The sequence below is a fragment of the Heptranchias perlo genome, unplaced genomic scaffold, assembly GCF_035084215.1.
Source record: "Heptranchias perlo isolate sHepPer1 unplaced genomic scaffold, sHepPer1.hap1 HAP1_SCAFFOLD_56, whole genome shotgun sequence".
NCBI classification, from domain to species: domain Eukaryota; kingdom Metazoa; phylum Chordata; class Chondrichthyes; order Hexanchiformes; family Hexanchidae; genus Heptranchias; species Heptranchias perlo.
In genome coordinates, this window is record NW_027139581.1 from 2,662,314 (window position 1) to 2,685,116 (window position 22,803).

The window sequence follows — 22,803 nt, forward strand, 5'->3', positions numbered from 1 at the left end:
AGACCTCAATATAAAACATTGAACATTATCCCCCCCAGACCCCAATACAGAACAGTGAACATTATCCCCCCCAGACCCCAATAAAAAACAGTGAACATTATCCCCCCAGACCCCAATATAAAACAGTGAACATTATCCCCCCAGACCCCAATAGAAAACAGTGAACATTATCCCCCCAGACCCCAATAGAAAACAGTGAACATTGTCCCCCCAGACCCCAATAGAAAACAGTGAACATTATCCTCCCAGACCCCAATATAAAACAGTGAACATTATCCCCCCCAGACCCCAATATAAAACAGTGAACATTATCCCCCCCAGACCCCAATATAAAACAGTGAACATTATCCACAGACCCCAATATAAAACAGTGAACATTGTCCCCCCAGACCCCAATAGAAAACAGTGAACATTATCCCCCCAGACCCCAATATAAAACAGTGAACATTATCCCCCCCAGACCCCAATATAAAACAGTGAACATTAACCCCCCAGACCCCAAAAAAAACAGCGAACATTATCCCCCAGACCCCAATATAAAACAGTGAACATTATCCCCCCCAGACCCCAATAGAAAACAGTGAACATTATCCCCCCAGACCCCCAAAAAAACAGTGAACATTATCCCCCCAGACCCCAATATAAAACAGTGAACATTATCCCCCCCAGACCCCAATATAAAACAGTGAACATTATTCCCCCCAGACCCCAATATAAAACAGTGAACATTATCCCCCCAGACCCCAAAAAAACAGCGAACATTATCCCCCAGACCCCAATATAAAACAGTGAACATTATCCCCAGACCTCAAAATAAAACAGTGAACATTATCCCCCCAGACCCCAATATAAAACAGTGAACATTATTCCCCCAGACCCCAATATAAAACAGTGAACATTATCCCCCCCAGACCCCAATATAAAACAGTGAACATTATCCCCCCAGACCCCAATATAAAACAGTGAACATTATCCACAGACCCCAATATAAAACAGTGAACATTATCCCCCCCAGACCTCAATAGAAAACAGTGAACATTATCCCCCCAGACCCCAATATAAAACAGTGAACATTATCCCCCCAGACCCCAATATAAAACAGTGAACATTATCCCCCCAGACCCCAAAAAAAACAGCGAATATTATCCCCCAGACCCCAATATAAAACAGTGAACATTGTCCCCCCCAGACCCCAATATAAAACAGTGAACATTATCCCCCCCAGACCCCAATATAAATCAGTGAACATTATCCACAGACCCCAATATAAAACAGTGAACATTGTCCCCCCATACCCCAATATAAAACAGTGAACATTATCCCCCCCAGACCCCAATATAAAACAGTGAACATTATCCCCCCCAGACCCCAATATAAAACAGTGAACATTAACCCCCCAGACCCCCAAAAAAACAGCGAACATTATCCCCCAGACCCCAATATAAAGCAGTGAACATTATCCCTCCCAGACCCCAATAGAAAACAGTGAACATTATCCCCCCAGACCCCAATATAAAACAGTGAACATTATCCCCCCCAGACCCCAATAGAAAACAGTGAACATTATCCCCCCCAGACCCCAATATAAAGCAGTGAACATTATCCCTCCCAGACCCCAATAGAAAACAGTGAACATTATCCCCCCCAGACCCCAATATAAAACAGTGAACATTATCCCTCCCAGACCCCAACATAAAACAGTGAACATTATCCCCCCGAGACCCCAATAGAAAACAGTGAACATTATCCCCCCCAGACCCCAAAAAAAACAGTGAACATTATCCCTCCCAGACCCCAATATAAAACAGTGAACATTATCCCCCCAGACCCCAATATAAAACATGAACATTATCCCCCCAGACCCCAAAATAAAACAGTGAACATTATCCCCCCCAGACCCCAATAGAAAACAGTGAACATTATCCCCAGACCTCAATATAAAACAGTGAACATTATCCCCCCCAGACCCCAATATAAAACAGTGAACATTGACCCCCCCACACCCCAATATAACACAGTGAACATTATACCCCCCAGACCCCAATATAAAACAGTGAACATTATCCCCCCAGACCCCAATATAAAACAGTGAACATTATCCCCAGACCTCAATATAAAACAGTGAACATTATCCACCCCAGACCACAATAGAAAACAGTGAACATTATCCCCCCAGACCCCAATATAAAACAGTGAACATTATCCCCCCCAGACCCCAACAGAAAACAGTGAACATTATCCCCCCAGACCACAATATAAAACAGTGAACATTATCCCCCCGAGACCCCAATAGAAAACAGTGAACATTATCCCCCCAGACCCCAATATAAAACAGTGAACATTATCCCCCCAGACCACAATATAAAACAGTGAACATTATCCCTCCCAGACCCTAATATAAAACAGTGAACATTATCCCCCCCAGACCCCAATATAAAACAGTGAACATTATCCCCCCCAGACCCCAATATAAAACAGTGAACATTATCCCCCCAGACCCCAACAGAAAACAGTGAACATTATCCCCCCAGACCACAATATAAAACAGTGAACATTATCCCCCCAGACCCCAACAGAAAACAGTGAACATTATCCCCCCAGACCACAATATAAAACAGTGAACATTATCCCCCCCAGACCCCAATATAAAACAGTGAACATTATCCCCCCCAGACCCCAATATAAAACAGTGAACATTATCCCCCCAGACCCCAATATAAAGCAGTGAACATTATCCCCCCCAGACCCCAATAGAAAACAGTGAACATTATCCCCCCCAGACCCCAATATTAAACAGTGAACATTATCCCCCCCAGACCACAATATAAAACAGTGAACATTATCCCCCCCAGACCCCAATATAAAACAGTGAACATTGTCCCCCCCAGACCCCAATATAAAACAGTGAACATTATCCCCCAGACCCCAATATAAAACAGTGAACATTATCCCCCAGACCCCAATATAAAACAGTGAACATTATCCCCCCAGACCCCAATATAAAACAGTGAACATTATCCCCCCAGACCCCAATATAAAACAGTGAACATTATCCCCCCAGACCCCAATATAAAACAGTGAACATTATCCCCCAGACCCCAATATAATACAGTGAACATTATCCCCCAGACCCCAATATAAAACAGTGAACATTATCCCCCCAGACCCCAATATAAAACAGTGAACATTATCCCCCCAGACCACAATATAAAACAGTGAACATTATCCCCCCAGACCCCAACAGAAAACAGTGAACATTATCCCCCCAGACCCCAATATAAAACAGCGAACATTATCCCCCCCAGACCCCAATATAAAACAGTGAACATTATCCCCCCCAGACCCCAATATAAAACATTGAACATTATCCCCCCCAGACCCCAATATAAAACAGTGAACATTATCCCCCCCAGACCCCAATATAAAACAGTGAACATTATCCCCCAGACCCCAATATAAAACAGTGAACATTATCACCCCCAGTCCCCAATATAAAACAGTGAACATTATCCCCCCCAGACCACAATATAAAACAGTGAACATTATCCCCCCCCAGACCTCAATATAAAACAGTGAACAATATCCCCCCCAGACCCCAATATAAAACAGTGAACATTATCCCCCAGACCACAATATAAAACAGTGAACATTATCCCCCCCAGACCCCAATATAAAACAGTGAACATTATCCCCCAGACCCCAATATAAAACAGTGAACATTATCCCCCCCCCAGACCTCAATATAAAACAGTGAACATTATCCCCCCCAGACCCCAATATAAAACCGTGAACATTATCCCCCCCAGACCCCAATATAAAACAGTGAACATTATCCCCCCCAGACTCCAATATAAAACAGTGAACATTATCCCCCCCAGACCCCAATATAAAACAGTGAACATTATCCCCCCCAGACCCCAATATAAAACAGTGAACATTATCCCCCCCAGACCCCAATATAAAACAGTGAACATTATCCCCCCCAGACCCCAATATAAAACAGTGAACATTATCCCCCCCAGACCCCAATATAAAACAGTGAACATTATCCCCCCCCCAGACCTCAATATAAAACAGTGAACATTATCCCCCCCAGACCCCGATATAAAACAGTGAACATTATCCCCCCCAGACCCCAATATAAAACAGTGAACATTATCCCCCCCAGACCCCAATATAAAACAGTGAACATTATCCCCAGACCCCAATATAAAACAGTGAACATTATCCCCCCCAGACCCCAATATAAAACAGTGAACATTATCCCCCCAGACCACAATATAAAACAGTGAACATTATCCCCCCCAGACCCCAATATAAAACAGTGAACATTGTCTCCCCCAGACCCCAATATAAAACAGTGAACATTATCCCTCCCAGACCCCAATATAAAACAGTGAACATTATCCCCCCAGACCCCAATATAAAGCAGTGAACATTATCCCCCCAGACCCCAATATAAAGCAGTGAACATTATCCCCCCCAGACCACAATATAAAACAGTGAACATTATCCCCCCCCAGATCCCAATATTAAGCAGTGAACATTATCCCCCCCAGACCACAATATAAAACAGTGAACATTATCCCCCCCAGACCCCAATATAAAACAGTGAACATTATCCCCCCCAGACCCCAATATAAAACAGTGAACATTATCCCCCCCAGACACCAATATAAAACAGTGAACATTATCCCCCAGACCCCAATATAAAACAGTGAACATTATCCCCCAGACCCCAATATAAAACAGTGAACATTATCCCCCCAGACCCCAATATAAAACAGTGAACATTATCCCCCCAGACCCCAATATAAAACAGTGAACATTATCCCCCAGACCCCAATATAAAACAGTGAACATTATCCCCCAGACCCCAATATAAAACAGTGAACATTATCCCCCCAGACCCCAATATAAAACAGTGAACATTATCCCCCCAGACCACAATATAAAACAGTGAACATTATCCCCCCAGACCCCAACAGAAAACAGTGAACATTATCCCCCCAGACCCCAATATAAAACAGCGAACATTATCCCCCCCAGACCCCAATATAAAACAGTGAACATGATCCCCCCCAGACCCCAATATAAAACAGTGAACATTATCCCCCAGACCCCAATATAAAACAGTGAACATTATCACCCCCAGTCCCCAATATAAAACAGTGAACATTATCCCCCCCAGACCCCAATATAAAACAGTGAACATTATCCCCCCCCAGACCTCAATATAAAACAGTGAACAATATCCCCCCGAGACCCCAATATAAAACAGTGAACATTATCCCCCAGACCACAATATAAAACAGTGAACATTATCCCCCCCAGACCCCAATATAAAACAGTGAACATTATCCCCCAGACCCCAATATAAAACAGTGAACATTATCCCCCCCCCCCAGACCTCAATATAAAACAGTGAACATTATCCCCCCCAGACCCCAATATAAAACAGTGAACATTATCCCCCCCAGACCCCAATATAAAACAGTGAACATTATCCCCCCCAGACTCCAATATAAAACAGTGAACATTATCCCCCCCAGACCCCAATATAAAACAGTGAACATTATCCCCCCCAGACCCCAATATAAAACAGTGAACATTATCCCCCCCAGACCCCAATATAAAACAGTGAACATTATCCCCCCCAGACCCCATAGAAAACAGTGAACATTATCCCCCCCAGACCCCAATATAAAACAGTGAACATTATCCCCCCCCCAGACCTCAATATAAAACAGTGAACATTATCCCCCCCAGACCCCGATATAAAACAGTGAACATTATCCCCAGACCCCAATATAAAACAGTGAACATTATCCCCCCCAGACCCCAATATAAAACAGTGAACATTATCCCCCCAGACCACAATATAAAACAGTGAACATTATCCCCCCCAGACCCCAATATAAAACAGTGAACATTATCTCCCCCAGACCCCAATATAAAACAGTGAACATTATCCCTCCCAGACCCCAATATAAAACAGTGAACATTATCCCCCAGACCCCAATATAAAACAGTGAACATTATCCCCCCCAGACCCCAATTTAAAACAGTGAACATTATCCCCCCCAGACCCCAATATAAAACAGTGAACATTATCCCCCAGACCCCAATATAAAACAGTGAACATTATCCCCCAGACCCCAATATAAAACAGTGAACATTATCCCCCCCAGACCCCAATATCAACAGTGAACATTATCCTCCCCAGACCCCAATATAAAACACTGAACATTATCCCCCAGACCCCAATATAAAACAGTGAACATTATCCTCCCCAGACCCCAATATAAAACAGTGAACATTATCCCCCAGACCCCAATATAAAACAGTGAACATTATCCCCCCCAGACTCCAATATAGAACAGTGAACATTATCCCCCCCAGACTCCAATATAAAACAGTGAACATTATCCCCCCCAGACTCCAATATAAAACAGTGAACATTATCCCCCCCAGACCCCAATATAAAACAGTGAACATTATCCCCCCCAGACCCCAATATAAAACAGTGAACATTATCCCCCCCAGACCCCAATATAAAACAGTGAACATTGTCCCCCCCAGACCCCAATATAAAACAGTGAACATTATCCCCCCCAGACCCCAATATAAAACAGTGAACATTATCCCCCCCAGACCCCAATATAAAACAGTGATCATTATCCCCCCAGACCCCAATATAAAACAGTGAACATTATCCCCAGACCCCAATATAAAACAGTGAACATTATCCCTCCCAGACCCCTATATAAAAGAGTGAACATTATCCCCCCCAGACCCCAATATAAAACAGTGAACATTATCCCCCAGACCCCAATATAAAACAGTGAACATTATCCCCCCCAGACCCCAATATAAAACAGTGAACATTATCCCCCCCAGACCCCAATATAAAACAGTGAACATTATCCCCCCCAGACTCCAATATAAAACAGTGAACATTATCCCCCCCAGACCCCAATATAAAACAGTGAACATTATCCCCCCAGACCCCAATATAAAACAGTGAACATTATCCCCCCAGACCCCAATATAAAACAGTGAACATTATCCCCCCCAGACCCCAATATAAAACAGTGAACATTATCCCCCTCAGACCCCAATATAAAAGAGTGAACATTATCCCCCCAGACCCCAATATAAAACAGTGAACATTATCCCCCCCAGACCCCAATATAAAACAGTGAACATTATCCCCCCCAGACCCCAATATCCCACCCAGACCCCAATATAAAACAGTGAACATTATCCCCCAGACCCCAATATCAACAGTGAACATTATCCTCCCCAGACCACAATATAAAACAGTGAACATTATCCCCCCCAGACCCCAATATAAAACAGTGAACATGATCTCCCCCAGACCCCAATAGAAAACAGTGAACATTATCCCTCCCAGACCCCAATATAAAACAGTGAACATTATCCACAGACCCCAATATAAAACAATGAACATTATCCCTCCCAGACCCCAATATAAAACAGTGAACATTATCCCCCAGACCCCAATATAAAACAGTGAACATTATCCCCCCCAGACCCCAATTTAAAACAGTGAACATTATCCCCCCCAGACCCCAATATAAAACAGTGAACATTATCCCCCAGACCCCAATATCAACAGTGAACATTATCCTCCCCAGACCACAATATAAAACAGTGAACATTATCCCCCCCCAGACCCCAATATAAAACAGTGAACATTATCTCCCCCAGACCCCAATAGAAAACAGTGAACATTATCCCTCCCAGACCCCAATATAAAACAGTGAACATTATCCACAGACCCCAATATAAAACAGTGAACATTATCCCCCCAGACCCCAATATAAAACAGTGAACATTATCCCCCCAGACCCCAATATAAAGCAGTGAACATTATCCCCCCCAGACCACAATATAAAACAGTGAACATTATCCCCCCCCAGATCCCAATATTAAGCAGTGAACATTATCCCCCCCAGACCACAATATAAAACAGTGAACATTATCCCCCCCAGACCCCAATATAAAACAGTGAACATTATCCCCCCAGACCCCAATATAAAACAGTGAACATTATCCCCCCAGACCCCAATATAAAACAGTGAACATTATCCCCCCCAGACACCAATATAAAACAGTGAACATTATCCCCCAGACCCCAATATAAAACAGTGAACATTATCCCCCAAACCCCAATATAAAACAGTGAACATTATCCCCCCAGACCCCAATATAAAACAGTGAACATTATCCCCCCAGACGCCAATACAAAACAGTGAACATTATCCCCCAGACCCCAATATAAAACAGTGAACATTATCCCCCAGACCCCAATATAAAACAGTGAACATTATCCCCCCAGACCCCAATATAAAACAGTGAACATTATCCCCCCAGACCACAATATAAAACAGTGAACATTATCCACCCAGACCCCAACAGAAAACAGTGAACATTATCCCCCCAGACCCCAATATAAAACAGCGAACATTATCCCCCCCAGACCCCAATATAAAACAGTGAACATTATCCCCCCCAGACCCCAATATAAAACAGTGGACATTATCCCCCAGACCCCAATATAAAACAGTGAACATTATCACCCCCAGTCCCCAATATAAAACAGTGAACATTATCCCCCCCAGACCCCAATATAAAACAGTGAACATTATCCCCCCCAGAGCCCAATATGAAACAGTGAACATTATCCCCCCCAGACCCCAATATAAAACAGTGAACATTATCCCCCCCCAGACCTCAATATAAAACACTGAACAATATCCCCCCCAGACCCCAATATAAAACAGTGAACATTATCCCCCCCAGACCCCAATATAAAACAGTGAACATTATCCCCCCCAGACCCCAATATAAAACAGTGAACATTATCCCCCCCAGACCCCGATATAAAACAGTGAACATTATCCCCAGACCCCAATATAAAACAGTGAACATTATCCCCCCCAGACCCCAATATAAAACAGTGAACATTATCCCCCCAGACCACAATATAAAACAGTGAAAATTATCCCCCCCAGACCCCAATATAAAACAGTGAACATTATCTCCCCCAGACCCCAATATAAAACAGTGAACATTATCCCTCCCAGACCCCAATATAAAACAGTGAACATTATCCCCCCCAGACCCCAATATCAACAGTGAACATTATCCTCCCCAGACCCCAATATAAAACACTGAACATTATCCCCCAGACCCCAATATAAAACACTGAACATTATCCTCCCCAGACCCCAATATAAAACAGTGAACATTATCCCCCAGACCCCAATATAAAACAGTGAACATTATCCCCCCCAGACCCCAATATAAAACAGTGAACATTATCTCCCCCAGACCCCAATATAAAACAGTGAACATTATCCCCCCCAGACCCCAATATAAAACAGTGATCATTATCCCCCCCAGACCCCAATATAGAACAGTGAACATTATCCCCAGACCCCAATATAAAACAGTGAACATTATCCCTCCCAGACCCCAATATAAAACAGTGAACATTATCCCCCCCAGACCCCAATATAAAATAGTGAACATTATCCCCCAGACCCCAATATAAAACAGTGAACATTATCCCCCCCAGACCCCAATATAAAACAGTGAACATTATCCCCCCCAGACCCCAATATAAAACAGTGAACATTATCCCCCCCAGACTCCAATATAAAACAGTGAACATTATACCCCCCAGAACCCAATATAAAACAGTGAACATTATCCCCCCAGACCCCAATATAAAACAGTGAACATTATCCCCCCAGACCCCAATATAAAACAGTGAACATTATCCCCCCCAGACCCCAATATAAAACAGTGAACATTATCCCCCTCAGACCCCAATATAAAACAGTGAACATTATCCCCCCAGACCCCAATATAAAACAGTGAACATTATCCCCCCCAGACCCCAATATAAAACAGTGAACATTATCCCCCCCAGACCCCAATATAAAACAGTGAACATTATCACCCCCAGTCCCCAATATAAAACAGTGAACATTATCCCCCCCAGACCCCAATATAAAACAGTGAACATTATCCCCCCCAGAGCCCAATATGAAACAGTGAACATTATCCCCCCCAGACCCCAATATAAAACAGTGAACATTATCCCCCCCCCAGACCTCAATATAAAACAGTGAACAATATCCCCCCCAGACCCCAATATAAAACAGTGAACATTATACCCCAGACCACAATATAAAACAGTGAACATTATCCCCCCCAGACCCCAATATAAAACAGTGAACATTATCTCCCCCAGACCCCAATATAAAACAGTGAACATTATCCCCCCCCCCCAGACCTCAATATAAAACAGTGAACATTATCCCCCCCAGACCCCAATATAAAACAGTGAACATTATCTCCCCCAGACCCCAATATAAAACAGTGAACATTATCCCTCCCAGACCCCAATATAAAACAGTGAACATTATCCCCCAGACCCCAATATAAAACAGTGAACATTATCCCCCCCAGACCCCAATTTAAAACAGTGAACATTATCCCCCCCAGACCCCAATATAAAACAGTGAACATTATCCCCCAGACCCCAATATAAAACAGTGAACATTATCCCCCAGACCCCAATATAAAACAGTGAACATTATCCCCCCCAGACCCCAATATCAACAGTGAACATTATCCTCCCCAGACCCCAATATAAAACACTGAACATTATCACCCAGACCCCAATATAAAACACTGAACATTATCCTCCCCAGACCCCAATATAAAACAGTGAACATTATCCCCCAGACCCCAATATAAAACAGTGAACATTATCCCCCCCAGACCCCAATATAAAACAGTGAACATTATCCCCCCCAGACCCCAATATAAAACAGTGAACATTATCCCCCCCAGACCCCAATATAAAACAGTGAACATTATCCCCCCCAGACCCCAATATAAAACAGTGAACATTATCCCCCCCAGACCCCAATATAAAACAGTGAACATTATCCCCCCCAGACCCCAATATAAAACAGTGAACATTATCCCCCCCAGACCCCAATATAAAACAGTGATCATTATCCCCCCCAGACCCCAATATAAAACAGTGAACATTATCCCCAGACCCCAATATAAAACAGTGAACATTATCCCTCCCAGACCCCAATATAAAACAGTGAACATTATCCCCCCCAGACCCCAATATAAAACAGTGAACATTATCCCCCAGACCCCAATATAAAACAGTGAACATTATCCCCCCCAGACCCCAATATAAAACAGTGAACATTATCCCCCCCAGACCCCAATATAAAACAGTGAACATTATCCCCCCCAGACCCCAATATAAAACAGTGAACATTATCCCCCCAGACCCCAATATAAAACAGTGAACATTATCCCCCTCAGACCCCAATATAAAACAGTGAACATTATCCCCCCAGACCCCAATATAAAACAGTGAACATTATCCCCCCCAGACCCCAATATAAAACAGTGAACATTATCCCCCCCAGACCCCAATATAAAACAGTGAACATTATCCCCCCAGACCCCAATATAAAACAGTGAACATTATTCCCCCCAGACCCCAATATAAAACAGTGAACATTATCCCCCCCAGACCCCAATATAAAACAGTGAACATTATCCCCCCAGAGCCCAATATAAAACAGTGAACATTATCCCCCCCAGACCCCAATATAAAACAGTGAACATTATCCCCCCAGACCCCAATATAAAACAGTGAACATTATTCCCCCCAGACCCCAATATAAAACAGTGAACATTATCCCCCCCAGACCCCAATATAAAACAGTGAACATTATCCCCCCCAGACCCCAATATAAAACAGTGAACATTATCCCCCCCCCAGACCTCAATATAAAACAGTGAACATTATCCCCCCCAGACCCCGATATAAAACAGTGAACATTATCCCCAGACCCCAATATAAAACAGTGAACATTATCCCCCCCAGACCCCAATATCAACAGTGAACATTATCCTCCCCAGACCACAATATAAAACAGTGAACATTATCCCCCCCAGACCCCAATATAAAACAGTGAACATTATCTCCCCCAGACCACAATATAAAACAGTGAACATTATCCCTCCCAGACCCCAATATAAAACAGTGAACATTATCCACAGACCCCAATATAAAACAGTGAACATTATCCCCCCAGACCCCAATATAAAACAGTGAACATTATCCCCCCAGACCCCAATATAAAGCAGTGAACATTATCCCCCCCAGACCACAATATAAAACAGTGAACATTATCCCCCCCCAGATCCCAATATTAAGCAGTGAACATTATCCCCCCCAGACCACAATATAAAACAGTGAACATTATCCCCCCCAGACCCCAATATAAAACAGTGAACATTATCCCCCCCAGACCCCAATATAAAACAGTGAACATTATCCCCCCCAGACCCCAATATAAAACAGTGAACATTATCCCCCCCAGACACCAATATAAAACAGTGAACATTATCCCCCAGACCCCAATATAAAACAGTGAACATTATCCCCCAGACCCCAATATAAAACAGTGAACATTATCCCCCCAGACCCCAATATAAAACAGTGAACATTATCCCCCCAGACCCCAATATAAAACAGTGAACATTATCCCCCAGACCCCAATATAAAACAGTGAACATTATCCCCCAGACCCCAATATAAAACAGTGAACATTATCCCCCAGACCCCAATATAAAACAGTGAACATTATCCCCCCAGACCACAATATAAAACAGTGAACATTATCCCCCCAGACCCCAACAGAAAACAGTGAACATTATCCCCCCAGACCCCAATATAAAACAGCGAACATTATCCCCCCCAGACCCCAATATAAAACAGTGAACATTATCCCCCCCAGACCCCAATATAAAAAAGTGAACATTATCCCCCAGACCCCAATATAAAACAGTGAACATTATCGCCCCCAGTCCCCAATATAAAACAGTGAACATTATCCCCCCCAGACCCCAATATAAAACAGTGAACATTATCCCCCCCAGAGCCCAATATGAAACAGTGAACATTATCCCCCCCAGACCCCAATATAAAACAGTGAACATTATCCCCCCCCAGACCTCAATATAAAACAGTGAACAATATCCCCCCCAGACCCCAATATAAAACAGTGAACATTATCCCCCAGACCACAATATAAAACAGTGAACATTATCCCCCCCAGACCCCAATATAAAACAGTGAACATTATCCCCCAGACCCCAATATAAAACAGTGAACATTATCCCCCCCCCCAGACCTCAATATAAAACAGTGAACATTATCCTCCAGACCCCAATATAAAACAGTGAACATTATCCCCCCCAGACCCCAATATAAAACAGTGAACATTTTCCCCCCCAGACCCCAATATCAACAGTGAACATTATCCTCCCCAGACCCCAATATAAAACACTGAACATTATCCCCCAGACCCCAATATAAAACAGTGAACATTATCCTCCCCAGACCCCAATATAAAACAGTGAACATTATCCCCCAGACCCCAATATAAAACAGTGAACATTATCCCCCCCAGACTCCAATATAGAACAGTGAACATTATCCCCCCAGACTCCAATAGAAAACAGTGAACATTATCCCCCCCAGACTCCAATATAAAACAGTGAACATTATCCCCCCCAGACCCCAATATAAAACAGTGAACATTATCCCCCCCAGACCCCAATATAAAACAGTGAACATTATCCCCCCCAGACCCCAATATAAAACAGTGAACATTATCCCCCCCAGACCCCAATATAAAACAGTGAACATTATCCCCCCCAGACCCCAATATAAAACAGTGAACATTATCCCCCCCAGACCCCAATATAAAACAGTGAACATTATCCCCCCCAGACCCCAATATAAAACAGTGATCATTATCCCCCCCAGACCCCAATATAAAACAGTGAACATTATCCCCAGACCCCAATATAAAACAGTGAACATTATCCCCAGACCCCAATATAAAACAGTGAACATTATCCCTCCCAGACCCCAATATAAAACAGTGAACATTATCCCCCCCAGACCCCAATATAAAACAGTGAACATTATCCCCCAGACCCCAATATAAAACAGTGAACATTATCCCCCCCAGACCCCAATATAAAACAGTGAACATTATCCCCCCCAGACCCCAATATAAAACAGTGAACATTATCCCCCCCAGACTCCAATATAAAACAGTGAACATTATCCCCCCCAGACCCCAATATAAAACAGTGAACATTATCCCTCCCAGACCCCAATATAAAACAGTGAACATTATCCCCCAGACCCCAATATAAAACAGTGAACATTATCCCCCCCAGACCCCAATTTAAAACAGTGAACATTATCCCCCCCAGACCCCAATATAAAACAGTGAACATTATCCCCCAGACCCCAATATCAACAGTGAACATTATCCTCCCCAGACCCCAATATAAAACACTGAACATTATCCCCCAGACCCCAATATAAAACAGTGAACATTATCCTCCCCAGACCCCAATATAAAACAGTGAACATTATCCCCCAGACCCCAATATAAAACAGTGAACATTATCCCCCCCAGACTCCAATATAGAACAGTGAACATTATCCCCCCCAGACCCCAATATAAAACAGTGAACATTATCCCCCCCAGACCCCAATATAAAACAGTGAACATTATCCCCCCCAGACCCCAATATAATACAGTGAACATTATCCCCCCCAGACCCCAATATAAAACAGTGAACATTATCCCCCCCAGACCCCAATATAAAACAGTGAACATTATCCCCCCCAGACCCCAATATAAAACAGTGATCATTATCCCCCCCAGACCCCAATATAAAACAGTGAACATTATCCCCAGACCCCAATATAAAACAGTGAACATTATCCCTCCCAGACCCCAATATAAAACACTGAACATTATCCCTCCCAGACCCCAATATAAAACAGTGAACATTATCCCCCCCAGACCCCAATATAAAACAGTGAACATTATCTCCCAGACCCAAATATAAAACAGTGAACATTATCCCCCCCAGACCCCAATATAAAACAGTGAACATTATCCCCCCAGACCCCAATAGAAAACAGTGAACATTATCCCCAGACCCCAATATGAAACAGTGAACATTATCCCCCCCAGACCCCAATATAAAACAATGAACATTATCCCCCCCAGACCCCAATATAAAACAGTGAACATTATCCCCCCCAGACCCCAATATAAAACAGTGAACATTATCCCCCCCAGACCCCAATATAAAACAGTGAACATTATCCCCCCCAGACCCCAATATAAAACAGTGAACATTATCCCCCCCAGACCCCAATATAAAACAGTGATCATTATCCCCCCCAGACCCCAATATAAAACAGTGAACATTATCCCCAGACCCCAATATAAAACAGTGAACATTATCCCCAGACCCCAATATAAAACAGTGAACATTATCCCTCCCAGACCCCAATATAAAACAGTGAACATTATCCCCCCCAGACCCCAATATAAAACAGTGAACATTATCCCCCAGACCCCAATATAAAACAGTGAACATTATCCCCCACAGACCCCAATATAAAACAGTGAACATTATCCCCCCCAGACTCCAATATAAAACAGTGAACATTATCCCCCCCAGACCCCAATATAAAACAGTGAACATTATCCCTCCCAGACCCCAATATAAAACAGTGAACATTATCCCCCAGACCCCAATTTAAAACAGTGAACATTATCCTCCCCAGACCCCAATATAAAACACTGAACATGATCCCCCAGACCCCAATATAAAACAGTGAACATTATCCTCCCCAGACCCCAATATAAAACAGTGAACATTATCCCCCAGACCCCAATATAAAACAGTGAACATTATCCCCCCCAGACTCCAATATAGAACAGTGAACATTATCCCCCCCAGACCCCAATATAAAACAGTGAACATTATCCCCCCCAGACCCCAATATAAAACAGTGAACATTATCCCCCCCAGACCCCAATATAATACAGTGAACATTATCCCCCCCAGACCCCAATATAAAACAGTGAACATTATCCCCCCCAGACCCCAATATAAAACAGTGAACATTATCCCCCCCAGACCCCAATATAAAACAGTGATCATTATCCCCCCCAGACCCCAATATAAAACAGTGAACATTATCCCCAGACCCCAATATAAAACAGTGAACATTATCCCTCCCGGACCCCAATATAAAACACTGAACATTATCCCTCCCAGACCCCAATATAAAACAGTGAACATGATCCCCCCAGACCCCAATATAAAACAGTGAACATTATCTCCCAGACCCCAATATAAAACAGTGAACATTATCCCCCCCAGACCCCAATATAAAACAGTGAACATTATCCCCCCAGACCCCAATATAAAACAGTGAACATTATCCCCAGACCCCAATATAAAACAGTGAACATTATCCCCCCAGACCCCAATATAAAACAGTGAACATTATCCCCCCAGACCCCAATATAAAACAGTGAACATTATCCCCCCCAGACCCCGATATAAAACAGTGAACATTATCCCCCCAGACCCCAATATAAAACAGTGAACATTATCCCCCCCAGACCCCAATATAAAACAGTGAACATTATCCCCTCAGACCCCAATAGAAAACAGTGAACATTATCCCCAGACCCCAATATGAAACAGTGAACATTATCCCCCCCAGACCCCAATATAAAACAATGAACATTATCCCCCCCAGACCCCAATATAAAACAGTGAACATTATCCCCCCCAGACCCCAATATAAAACAGTGAACATTATCCCCCCCAGACCCCAATATAAAACAGTGAACATTATCCCCCCAGACCCCAATATAAAACAGTGAACATTATTCCCCCCAGACCCCAATATAAAACAGTGAACATTATCCCCAGACCCCAATATAAAACAGTGAACATTATCCCCCCAGACCCCAATATAAAACAGTGAACATTATCCCCCCCAGACCCCAATATAAAACAGTGAACATTATCCCCCCCAGACCCCAATATAAAAGAGTGAACATTATCCCCCCAGACCCCAATATAAAACAGTGAACATTATCCCCCCCAGACCCCAATATAAAAGAGTGAACATTATCTCTTTCCTCCTCCCCCCCCCCCCCCCCGCACCTGCTCAAAACCAGACCTGAATGATGATGGATCAGGGAACGTCTGTCAAGGAAGCAGAAATGGTTACGGGTCACAGAGCGTCTCATTCAAAGAAAAATTGGGATGTGTTCGTGAGCGTTTGTATCAGAGGGAGAATTGGAGATGGGTCAAGGAGAGCCCATCACCAAAATTGGGAGATGTTGCAGATCGACAGTATTTCGGGAGGGACAGAGTGTTGGGAAGAGGGGGAGAGAGCACGTGCACACAGACAGAGTCAGTAACTTCAGGGGAGGAGAGATAGGGGAACCAGTGAGTGCAGAACTGAACCCAGTCAGAGTCAGCACCTTCAGGGGAGGAGAGTGAGGGGAACCAGTGAGTGTGGAACTGAACCCAGTCAGAGTCAGCACCTTCAGGGGAGGAGAGAGAGGGGAACCAGTGAGTGTCGAACTGAACCCAGTCAGAGTCAGCACCTTCAGGGGAGGAGAGAGAGGGGAACCAGTGAGTGCAGAACTGAACCCAGTCAGAGTCAGCACCTTCAGGGGAGGAGAGTGAGGGGAACCAGTGAGTGCAGAACTGAACCCAGTCAGAGTCAGCACCTTCAGGGGAGGAGAGAGAGGGGAACCAGTGAGTGTGGAACTGAACCCAGTCAGAGTCAGCACCTTCAGGGGAGGAGAGAGAGGGGAACCACTGGGTGTGGAACTGAACCCACTCGGAGTCAGCACCTTCAGGGGATGAGAGAGAGAGGAACCAGTGGGTGCAGATCAGAACCCAGCCAGAGTCAGCACCTTCAGCGGGAGGGAGAGTTAACTCAGATGGAAGGAAATATGTTGGGGATGGTGCGATGGGTTTGGATTTCAGCACAGGGAGGAGGGAGAGTGTGTGGGATTGGGATTTGCAGTCTGCGGGAATGAGCGGGAAGAATATTCTGTAGAAACGAGAATTGTCTGTTCTGAATTTCTATCCTGTATTCACAGTGAGGACTTTTGTAAACTCCTTTTCCAGGGGATTGGAAGGGGAGGATTCACAGACGGGAAACTCAAAGCAAACCTCATGTCAATCTGACCGAGTCACTCGATTCATCAGGACCTGAATATCATCGGCCTTTGAATGTGGAAGGAGAAATGTTTGTCTGTTCTGTCTGTGGGAAAAGATTTCAAACATCAGTGTGAGTGGAAAATCACCGAGACACACACACCCGAGTGAGAGTGTTCCAGTGCACTGACTGTGGAAAGAGCTTTAACCAGTTACACAGCCTGAAAAAACATCGCACCATTCACAGCGGGGAGAAACCGTCCACGTGTTCTGTGTGGACGAGGCTTCAACTGATCGTCCAACCTGGAGAGATACAAGGACACCCAGACCACGGAGAAACCGTGGAAATGTGGGGACTGTGGGAAGGGATTCAATTACCCATCCCAGCTGGAAACTCATCGACGCAGTCACACTGGGGAGAGGCCGTTTACCTGCTCCGCATATGGGAAGGGATTCACTCAGTCATCCACCCTGTTGAAACACCAGCGAGTTCACACTGGGGAGAGGCCGTTCACCTGCTCCGTGTGTGGGAAAGGATTCACTTGTTCATCCAGCCTCATTTCACACCAACTTGTTCACAGTGATAGGAGACCTTTTAAATGTTCTGACTGTGAGAAGAGGTTTAAAAGCAGGAATGCTCTACTGAGACACGAACGTACTCACACTGGGGAGAGGCCGATTACCTGCTCCGTGTGTGGGAAGGGATTCACTCAGTCATCCACCCTGCTGATTCACCAGCGAGTTCACACCGGGGAGAGGCCGTTCACCTGCGCAGAGTGTGGGAAGGGATTCGCTCAGTCAGCCGCCCTGCTCATTCACCAGCGAGTTCACACTGGGGAGAGGCCGTTTACCTGCTCCGTGTGTGGGAAGGGATTCGCTCAGTCATCCGCCCTGCTCAGACACCAGCGAGTTCACACCGGGGAGAGGCCGTTCACCTGCTCCGTGTGTGGGAAGGGATTCACTCATTCAGCCGACCGGCTGAAACACCAGCGAGTTCACACTGGGGAGAGACCGTTCACCTGCTCCGTGTGTGGGAAGGGATTCACTTGTTCATCCAGTCTCATTGAACACCAACTTGTTCACACTGATAAGAGACCTTTTAAATGTTCTGACTGTGAGAAGAGGTTTAAAAGCAGGAATGCTCTACTGAGACACCAATGTACTCACACTGGGGAGAGGCCGTTTACCTGCTCCTCATGTGGGAAGGGATTCACTCAGTCATCCGCCCTGCTGAGACACCAGCGAGTTCACACCGGGGAGAGGCCGTTCATCTGCGCAGAGTGTGGAAAGGGATTCAATCATTCAGGCGACCGGATGAAACACCAGCGAGTTCACACTGGGGAGAGACCGTTCACCTGCTCCGTGTGTGGGAAGGGATTCACTTGTTCATCCAGTCTCATTGAACACCAACTTGTTCACACTGATAAGAGACCTTTTAAATGTTCTGACTGTGAGAAGAGGTTTAAAAGCAGGAATGCTCTGCTGAGACACCAATGTACTCACACTGGGGAGAGGCCGTTTACCTGCTCCGTGTGTGGGAAGGGATTCACTCAGTCAACCAACCTGCTGATTCACCAGCGAGTTCACACTGGGGAGAGGCCGTTTACCTGCTCCGTGTGTGGGAAGGGATTCACTCAGTCATCCAACCTGCAGTCACACCAGCGAGTTCACATGTTACCACAGGAGTTGGATTCTGTTGTTAATCACATCCAGGACTGAACTATGTTCATTCTGATAGTTGGTGTTGTCGAAAACTTAAACTTAATGTTACCTATTATATACAATGCATTAACTCCCAATCGCTTCATTCAGACAAGCAAGAGTTTATTAAGAAACTTGTACAAGAGGAAGTGTCCCTCAAACACTGGTTCATGATACGTCTTCGCTGAGTTCAAGAAACAGCTCACGTTTATACAGTTCATTAACAACGGCCACCTGTCATGGAATATGGGCGTACACGTACATTCTTTATTGGTTCAGGTAGTTTGTCAATCGAAATAGGAAACCCACCCTCTGGTTCCCATGGCCGTCTGGTGATTTTGGACACAGGCCTGGGAAAGTGCTTTTCCCTCAGAAACTGTCTTTATTATCAGTAAGTCTGTACCGAGTCTCAAGGCTATATGGTCATTCAGTTCTGTTAGTCAGACAGTTATCAGCATGAGAGAGAGCTCAAAGTAATAACACAATTGTGCTTCTGTGTGATTTTCATGAGAAACTATTCTGTGAGCTTTAAATTGAATTAGCTGGTCAGTTAATATGGTCAAATGTCCATCATGCATTTCTACATTCGTGGGTTAGGTGTATTAGAGAGAGTTAATATGGTCAGGTATCTTTTATGCATTTCCACAGGGTTTGTTTCTGATAATAACCCCTATAACTGGGCTGGAGTTTAATGTTCGCTATCAGTCTCAAATAAGTCAGCTTTCTTTTAAATACAGTGTAGCATTGTTTAAAAAGGGAGAAAGGGATAGACTGAGTAATTACAGGCCAGTCAGCCTCACCTCGGTGGTGGGCAAATGATTGGAAACAATTCTGAGGGACAATATTAATCGTCACTTAGAAAGGCACGGATTAATCAAGGACAGTCAGCATGGATTTGTTCAGGGAATGTCGTGTCTGACAAACTTGATTGACTCTTATGAGGAGGTAACAAGGAGGGTCGATGAGGGCAACGCGTTTGATGCAGTATACATGGATTTTAACACGTCTTTTGACAAGGTCCCACGTGGCAGACTGGTCAAAAAAGTAAAATCCCTTGGGATCAAAGGGAAAGTGGCTAGTCGCATCCAAAATTGGCTCAGTGGCAGGAAGCAAAGGGTGATGGTTGACGGATGTTTTTGCAACTGGAAGGCTGTTTCCTGTGGGGTTCCTCAAGGCTCAGTACTAGGTCCCTTGCTTTTTGTTGTATATATTAATGATTTACACTTGAATGTGGAGGACTTGATCAAGAAGTTTGCAGATGATACATAAATTGGCCGTGTGGTTGGGAGTGAGGAGGAAAGCTGTAGACTGCAGGAAGATATCAATGGACTGGTCAGGTGGGCAGAAAAGTGGCAAATAGAATTCAATCCAGAGAAGTGTGAGGTAATGCAATTGGGGAGGGCAAACAAGGCAAGCATCTGTCCATGACGGTATTGGTAGGAGTGACCACCGCACAGTCCTTGTGGAGACCAAGTCCCGTCTTCACACTGAGGACACCATCCAACGTGTTGTGTGGCACTGCCATCGTGCTAAATGGGATAGATTCAGAACAGATCTTGCAGCTCAAAACTGGGCATCTGTGAGGCGCTGTGGGCCATCAGCAGCAGCAGAATTGGAATCCAACACAATCTGTAACCTCATGGCGCGGCATATTCCTCACTCGTATGCACATACGAATTAAAAGCAGGAGTAGGCCATTCGGCCCCTCGAGCCTGATCTGTCATTTGATAAGATCATGGCTGATCTGATTGTGACATCAACCCTACTTTCCCGTCTACCTACTATAACATTTGACTCCCTTGATAATCAGGAATCTATCTAACTCAGCCTTAAAAATATTCAATGACCCTGCCTCCCCCGCTCTCTGGGGAAGGGAGTTCCACAGACTCACAACCTTCAGGGAAAAAAATTCTCCTCATCTCCATCTTAAATGGGAGACCCCTTATTTTTAAACTGTGGCCCCTAGTTCTAGTCTCTCCCGCAAGGGGAAACATCCTCTCAACATCTATCCCTTCTCGTCCCCTCAGGATCTTATGTGTTTCAATAAGATCACCTCTCATCCTTCTAAACTCCAATGTGTACAGGCCCAACTTGTCCAACCTTTCCTCATAAGATAACCCCCTCATCTCAGGAATCAGTCGAGTGAACATTCTCTGAACCGCCTCCAAAGCAATTATGTCCTTTCTTAAATAAGGAGACCAAAACTGCACACATTATTCTAGATGTGGTCTCAAGAATGCCCTGAACAGCTGTCGTAAAACATTTCCACTTTTATATTCCATTCCCCTTGTCGTAAATGAGAACATTCCATTTGCCTTCCTAATCACTTCTTGTACCTGCATACTAACTTTCTGTGATTCATGTACTACGATACCCAGATCCCTCTGTACTTCAGAGTTCTGCAATCTCTCTCCATTTAAATAATATACTGCTTTTCTATTCCTCTTGCCAAAGTGGACAAGTTCACATTTTCCCACATTATACTCCATCTGCCAAATTTTTGCTCACTCACTTAACCTATCGATATCCCTTTATAAACTCCTTATGTCCTCTTCACAACTTACTTTCCGAACGACCTTTGTCTCATTCTCAAATTTAGCAACAATACATTTGGTCCCTTCATCCAAATCATTGATATAGATTGTAAATAGTTGAGGCCCAAGCACTGATCCCTGTGGCACTCCACTTGTTACATCTTGCCAACCTGAAAATGACCCATTTATGCCGACTCTCTGTTTCCTGTTTGCTAACCAATCCTTTATCCATGCAAATATGTTACCCCCTACACCATGAGTTCTTATTTTGTGCAGTCACCTTTGGTGTGGCACCTTGTCAAAAGCCTTCTGGATCTCCAAGCACACCACATCCACAGGGTCCCCTTTATCCACGTTGCTTGTTACTTTCTCAAAGAACTCTAATAAATTAGTCAAACACGATTTCCCT

The 22,803-nt window shown here is 44.3% G+C and overlaps 1 pseudogene; it reads left to right on the forward strand.

Moving 5' to 3' along the window:
* LOC137315744 (zinc finger protein 271-like) overlaps positions 1 to 22,409 on the forward strand; it is a 31,533-nt pseudogene extending 9,124 nt beyond the window's left edge.
* Positions 22,410 to 22,803: the final 394 nt, after the last annotated feature.